Genomic DNA, 6,728 nt, shown 5'->3' on the forward strand with positions numbered 1-6,728 from the left:
TATACTTCAAATGGCCAATACATCACACTATGCATAACAATATCACCACCAACAATCTTGAGTCTCCTCCCCCATACAAGGTAACTATTGTAGTCTGTTGCAAACTCTCCTCCTTGACATTTTTAGCATGGTGGGCGACATGTTATGCAAACACTCAACACAAGCAGTTGCCTCTCCCCTTCTTAAATGGCTATTGCTCTGTTTTACAGTTTTACTGTGACTCAGCCAACATTCGTGTTGACCCCACACATTAGGATTTGCAATTATAAATATGAACAGGTTTCACATCAACAAATTTCAGCCCCGATGTATGGGGTTCCATTTGTGCCAAAAATATGTTATGTGTCATGAAACGTGTCTAAGTTATATGTTATGTGTCGATGTATGTGCCTATGTAGACATCTATGATACGTGTCTATGTTATGTCTATGATACGTGTCTATGTTTGTGTCGATGATAAGTGTTTGTTAGACGTCCATGTTAAGTGTTTGTTAAACGTCCATTTTAATTGTTTGTTAGACATCCATGATGTGTCTGTGTAACGTGTCGATGACTATTAGCACAATTAGCATGCCTCCGTAGCCCAAATTCCTTACGAGATGGAAGTAGCTTCGACGGGTGGATCGTTTGAGTTCTACAAATGCTTGAAAAAGTTTCCTGGATTGAACCATTTAGCCACTTTTAGCAAAGGCTAATCATGATTTTTACGATTTCCCTCTGAACTGGATGTTGTAGTCCGCAGGGCGAATATTACAGAACGCGAGAGGGGGAGAAGAGCGACAAGAGAGAGCGATGATATTAAAGAAGAAACACGATCTGGTCAAGGGCCATACGGTAAATTGATTTTATTTGTGTTTAAATATGATAATACTTGAGGGTCGTAGTGTGAAATGCCTATGTTGTAGGTGTGTTGTAGTAGGGAGAGATCCAAAACAGGTAGGATATGGCTCTCGAGGAACTGGAGTTCCCTACCCCTGCTATAAGATAAGATAAGATGGCAAAGCTGTTGAATAATTCAACTTTAACGTAAGTGCTCACATTTAATAAAACAAGCAAAAGAACAAAAAGAACAATTAAGATTCATGCTCATGCTAGCCACATGAATCCGCTTTTCCAATAAATGTAAGGGTTACAAGTGATAATATTCGAAGACAACATATCACATTACCTTCGAGGTTATTTTCAAAGTCGATTGTGCCTCCTGGTGGACAACAATCTCTTGCAATTGTGTGCATGTTCGGATTTCGTCATATTGTTTTCACTTTTCTTTTTGCAGGCTCTGGGTAGTCTTGGTGATAGCCACTGCTGTTCCCTGCCCTTGTTGTGATCACATGTCAGGTTTTACTCCATCAAGTTCTTTTAAATTCATGATGTTCATGTTAAACATATTACACATAAGCTCGCTATGTTTATGGGTTAGGGTTAGGGCTGACTTTGGGCGAAAGGCAGACAACACCTTGAACTGCGTACCAGCCAGTCGCAAAGCACACACAGACACCGTCACTGAGCGGGAACTGATCCCATGCTGCCCTCACACAACTCAGGCGAGTGTACCACTATGCCAACTGTGACCATGATAACAATTTTTGTGATTACAAATCCAATGAGTACTTTGAAATGCTTTTCAGATGTAGCATTGAATTACCTATTTGAATAGAATGCCATGATTACAGTTTGGGACTATTTAAAATGTCTTAACTACAATATAAAGTAATGAAATGTTAGTTTAATGTTATAAAGTTCTTGTTGTGACAAATCCATCCATCCATTATCCAATCCGCTTATCTTCACAAGGGTCGAGGGCGACTGTTTTTGGACAGCAGGCGGGGTACACTCAGAACTAGTTGCTAGCAAATCGCAGGCCACACAGAGACAAACAAACATTCACAATCACAATCACACCTAGGGGCAATTTAGAGTGTCCAATTAACCTACAATGCATGTTTTTGGAATGTCGGAGGAAACCGCAGTACCCGGATTAAATCCACGCAGGCATGGGGAGAACATGCAAATTCCACACAGGAAGGCCCAGGACCTCTGCACTTTGAGGTGGACGTGCTAGCCAGTCGCCCGCTGTTATGTCAAACATAGAATTATAATTTCGTTTCATAATTTTTTAAAATGTTAACTGTTAACTGATGGTGTTTTGAAATTGAGTAAAGTAAGCACACGTGTGAAATGAAATGAAGTTAATTGAAAATACCAGCACTTTTTATTGATGTACATGGATTTGTATGGTGGAAACTACTCATCTACTTTGTCTGGTTCACCACAAAGACATGTTATGAGAGACTTAAGTATTTGCTTAAATATTTTGAAATGTGTACCGTAATTATTTTTTTTCAGAAACACAGCTGTAAACATTTTGTTTGATCGCCACAGGGTGTAAGTGTGACGTCCTGACTTTGGTGTGAAGCGCCAACGCTTGGGCCAGGCTACTTCAGTTGACCCTTCGGAGGAGGAACTCAAGAGACTGATGGAGAAATATTGCATCTTCCTGTTGGTGGAAATAAAATAATTCAGTATTTAATATGCATGAGATTGTTGCTTGTTCCTGAAACAAAATGGCATCTTTAAATTTAGGTGCCAAGTAAATTTAGCTCAGTGGACTGGAGACTCCCCAATGTAACAAGCCACAACCTATGTTTATTGCCAGAATTAAGATTTTTCTTGAAGAGCATCATTGCAATGGACACTGGGGACAATTGAAGGCCCCCCACCCCCAATTTTCCCAGTGTTTACAGTGTATGACAATTATCAAGTATCATAGACGTCTACATAGACACAAACATCGACACATAACATAAAACATAGACACGTTTCATGACACATAACATGTTTTTGGCACAAATGGAACCTCATACCAATGGCTTTACATGCAGATTGGGGAGGGGGAAGAAATCGCTTCTCTTCACAGGAAAATCACGTAAGGAAAATATTTCACAGATATGCAATAGCTGGGCCTGGCTTTGCTCGGAAAGAGGGGTAACGTGCTGAAATTCATCCTGATTATTGATTTGTGAATACATACAGCACTTCCAAGTGCAAATCACCACTAGACTGGGTGTACTGTATTTATACAGAATGCCAGGGAGAACAATGTTGATGTTGACTGAGAAATCCTGTTTAGACTGTAAAGGTTATGTCAATAGAGCCAAGGTTCACTTTGAAGAGTCAGGATTTCCCTCAGGAATTAATAACCAATCCTGTTCAGTATTTTTCATCCATAAACTCTTTTCTCTGCACTGATAGTGCCAGGTGAAAGAGCTGCCATGATAGCACACGATTGTCTACTTAATTTAAAAACCTCCAACAGGTGTTCAAGGGAATGAGGTTAAGAGCAGGTGGTCTGGCCTATTAAAGTAAGCAGCTCCCTCCAGATGTCCTTAGTAGAGGCAGGATTATAAAGTCCCTTCTACAATCCTTTCTCCACTGGGGGAGGGATTCCTTTCTTTCCTGGCTATATGAATTCCACATTGCAAAACAGAAACGGGGAAAAGTTGTGGAGCTTTTGGATTGATAGATGCTAAAAATTGTGAATTTTTTATTTCAGAACTTTTTTGAGGGATTCTCTCAGGATCACCTGCCCAAAAAAATGTTGCATATTTAAAAGTTGACCAATGAAGCGCTGAGCAGTGTGGGGAAAGTTATTTTTCTGTGATTGCGAACTAGTTCAAAGTTCAGTCCACAATTTTTTTAAATGAACTTCTTCAGTTCATATATATTTTTTTTTTAATAACTAAGTTCATCATTCCAAAAATGAACTATTTATTAGGTGTGTTTTTTTTTGGTCTTGTGCTTACAATACATTGCTGCTAGCCATTACCCTCATAATACTGGCATTTTCCCATTGTTGCCACCCATTCAGTCCACAGTAGTAGACAGCTGCACATTTTACTCTACAATCTCATGGTCAAAACCATGTTGCTTGAATGCTCTATTTTTAAATGGGGAATTAAAACAAAAACAGGACTGTTTTTTTTCATGTAATCTAAGGTAGGAACTAGGTTGATGTAAGAAATGTTACAAACACACTTAAACTAAAAATGATGACAGACGTGTGACTCCCTTAGCTGATCTTAATTGAGAAAAATCGTAGATGGCTTGGTCATATGCACTCTCAGCTCTGTGAAAGAGTGAGAAGCCAATTGGCTTCGATTCAAAGATGTGGTAAAACAGAATATGAAATGGAAAGGCATAGACAGAAATCCTGGCAGACAACAGCTGAAAACCGAGTTTTGAGGAGATCCTGCATCAAATAGATGTTGAAACCATAGGACAGTCTTAGTCAACTGACTGCTAGAGAGAGAGAGAGAGAGAGAGAGGTTTAAGGGTTAATCAATTTTTTCTTTTTTTGTCAAGATGGCGAACAGTGCACCGGTGTGTTTGGCGAACCTCTTGACAATTTGTCTCATTTTGCTGGTTTTGGCTGAAGCTGAGCCGCGATTGCCCGTTACCTGAGCCCAGAGTAACTGTGTCATTTTCAGTCGAAAAGAAAGTGGCAAAATGGCTGCACCGAGAAGGACAAAAACGGGTGGATTTTACTGCTTAACTCATATTCCACAAACGCAATATTATTTAGAATGACTAGTGGGACTGCAAGGAACATTTTTATGAAGAGAAAATTTAAGATTGACTTGATTAACAACAGCAATCATTCACACACATATTCATAGCTAATGAGAATTTAGAGACTTAAATTAACCAAAGAAATATGCTTTTAGAATGTGGAAGGAAGCCGGAGAACCGGTAGACAAACCACACAAGCACAAAGAGAAGATGCAAATTGCACACACGAGGGATTTGGACCATCAACGTCAGAACTTTGAGGCCAACGTGCTAACCACTAGGCCGAATGCTTATCATGTCCTTGTAAACACAGCGTGGGTGCTTGCATCAGCTATACCACATTCTCAGAACTGTCTTTGGGTCACCACAATTTGTAGTCTTTAGGCCTATCTATCAACCCGACGTACAATACGATGCAAGTTCATCCAACATGGCTCAGTTGTCTTTCTTGTACACACTTTCTAACGGAATTGTAAGGAGCATTTCCAAGTCACTCGTACAAAACATAAAAACCAAATACAAGTACAGTGGATGCTCGCTTTTTGCAGGGGATAAGGACTGGGCCAGCCCGCAAATAACGAAAATCGACATATTCAGAGGAGGGCGCATCAAGTAAATTTTGCCGGTCCGTCACTCGCCAGCGGTCACGCCACCCGTCTATCATCCTCAGTCCATCATTATTTCAAGCTGACCAAATTTCTCTTCGTCAGTCCGTCACTCTGCCATCGTTATTTTGACCATGCTTCTTTCATGGTTAAATTGCTGTTCGTCATCACTATTTTAGACCATCAGATCTTCTTTGGAGCCGGCGCCACATCAGCAGCAGCCAATCGGCGTTGATAACGTACTACTTACTACGTCACATGCATTCATAGCACAAGCAGACACACAGACAATTATTAAAAACAACAACAACAAGACAGTTACACATTGGTGAAAAAAAATGAGACAATGTCATTGCAGTCTTTGGGGCCGGTGAAAGGTATCCACAACACAGCTTCCTTTACCTTTACCTAACGGGACGACCTAAAAAAGGAGCAGGCTTTGAGGGTGGAAACAGATTTACCAGAGATGGGATGTAACGAAGAACAAATACTTTGTTACTGTAATTGAGTAGATTTTTCCTGTAATTTAAAGTACACGGTAGGAGTGGGCGATATGGGCAAAAAAAATATGCCGATATTTTTTCCAAAAACTCGATAATTTGCCGATATTCTACAAAAAATATTTTAAATCTGCACTTGCTTCACAGACCAATTGTAGATTGACATCGTTTGTGAACAACATCTCTTTTAAATTGCTAAATACAGCTACTGCAAAACATAATGATATTCTATGACAATATTTAACAATAAAGAACAAAAAATTATGTATAGACTTACATTGATTTTGGGGAATATTTATGTCATTTAAATGTCTCCTATTATTCCATAATAATGTGACATTTTAAGATGCAGTAAGTACTGGTGTACCACTGCCAACTATTAGAGCAATAAGACTGAGAAAAGGGTATTAACTACAGCAATTAAAATGAGAAAAAATGGATTTGATACGCGACCTGTGATGAAGTGTCACCCAGCGAGAGAGAAAAAAAAAAGACATAGTCATGTCAACACCCATTCTCATACATTGGCCAAGGTATTCAGAATAAAGTTGAACAACAAAAGTGTAATTTACCGAAAAGTGCATTTTCCCACTATTTCATCGCTGTGACGTATACTTGTGACTTTGTTCATGTTTGGGTGTATGCTGGCGTCAAACTAATAAGCCGCGTCGTACTTTGTGCAACATGTCTCTGGAATACAGGCTAGTTATGAATGATGCGGACTAAAAGCGTGTAAACTGAATGTGAACCGATCATCCAGGATGTCACGTTTGACTTGCTCGCTAAAGTATTGAGTGTGTGTGTGCCTGAGTGCGTTTATATTTATTGGTTCAACTCGGCAACTGTTTTCTGAGTGTGTGTGTTTAAGCCTTTGTTGAGCGTGCTTGCGCGGTCGCCAAGTTTTCCTCGTAATCCATATGGCTTGTGGTGCAACAGAGTTGCTCTTCACGGTGACCGTTTTGGCACATCTAACAATGTTATTCCCACGAGGTCAGTCAACTCCAAACCATTTACAGAGTACGGACGACACAGAGTCGCGCCTCGCTAAGAAGCC

General features: G+C 39.9%; 1 long non-coding RNA gene across 1 annotated transcript; it reads left to right on the forward strand.

Moving 5' to 3' along the window:
* The first annotated feature begins 765 nt into the window (after window positions 1-765).
* LOC147152222 (uncharacterized) lies at window positions 766-1,521 on the forward strand. The gene is made up of 3 exons (XR_015090040.1): window positions 766-834; window positions 1,277-1,338; window positions 1,421-1,521. It is a non-coding gene; the product is annotated as an uncharacterized LOC147152222 (long non-coding RNA).
* The last annotated feature ends 5,207 nt before the right edge of the window (window positions 1,522-6,728 follow it).

The sequence above is a fragment of the Filicampus tigris genome, chromosome 2 (assembly GCF_054856515.1).
Source record: "Filicampus tigris isolate MCC_2025a chromosome 2, RoL_Ftig_1.0, whole genome shotgun sequence".
Lineage (NCBI taxonomy): Eukaryota > Metazoa > Chordata > Actinopteri > Syngnathiformes > Syngnathidae > Filicampus > Filicampus tigris.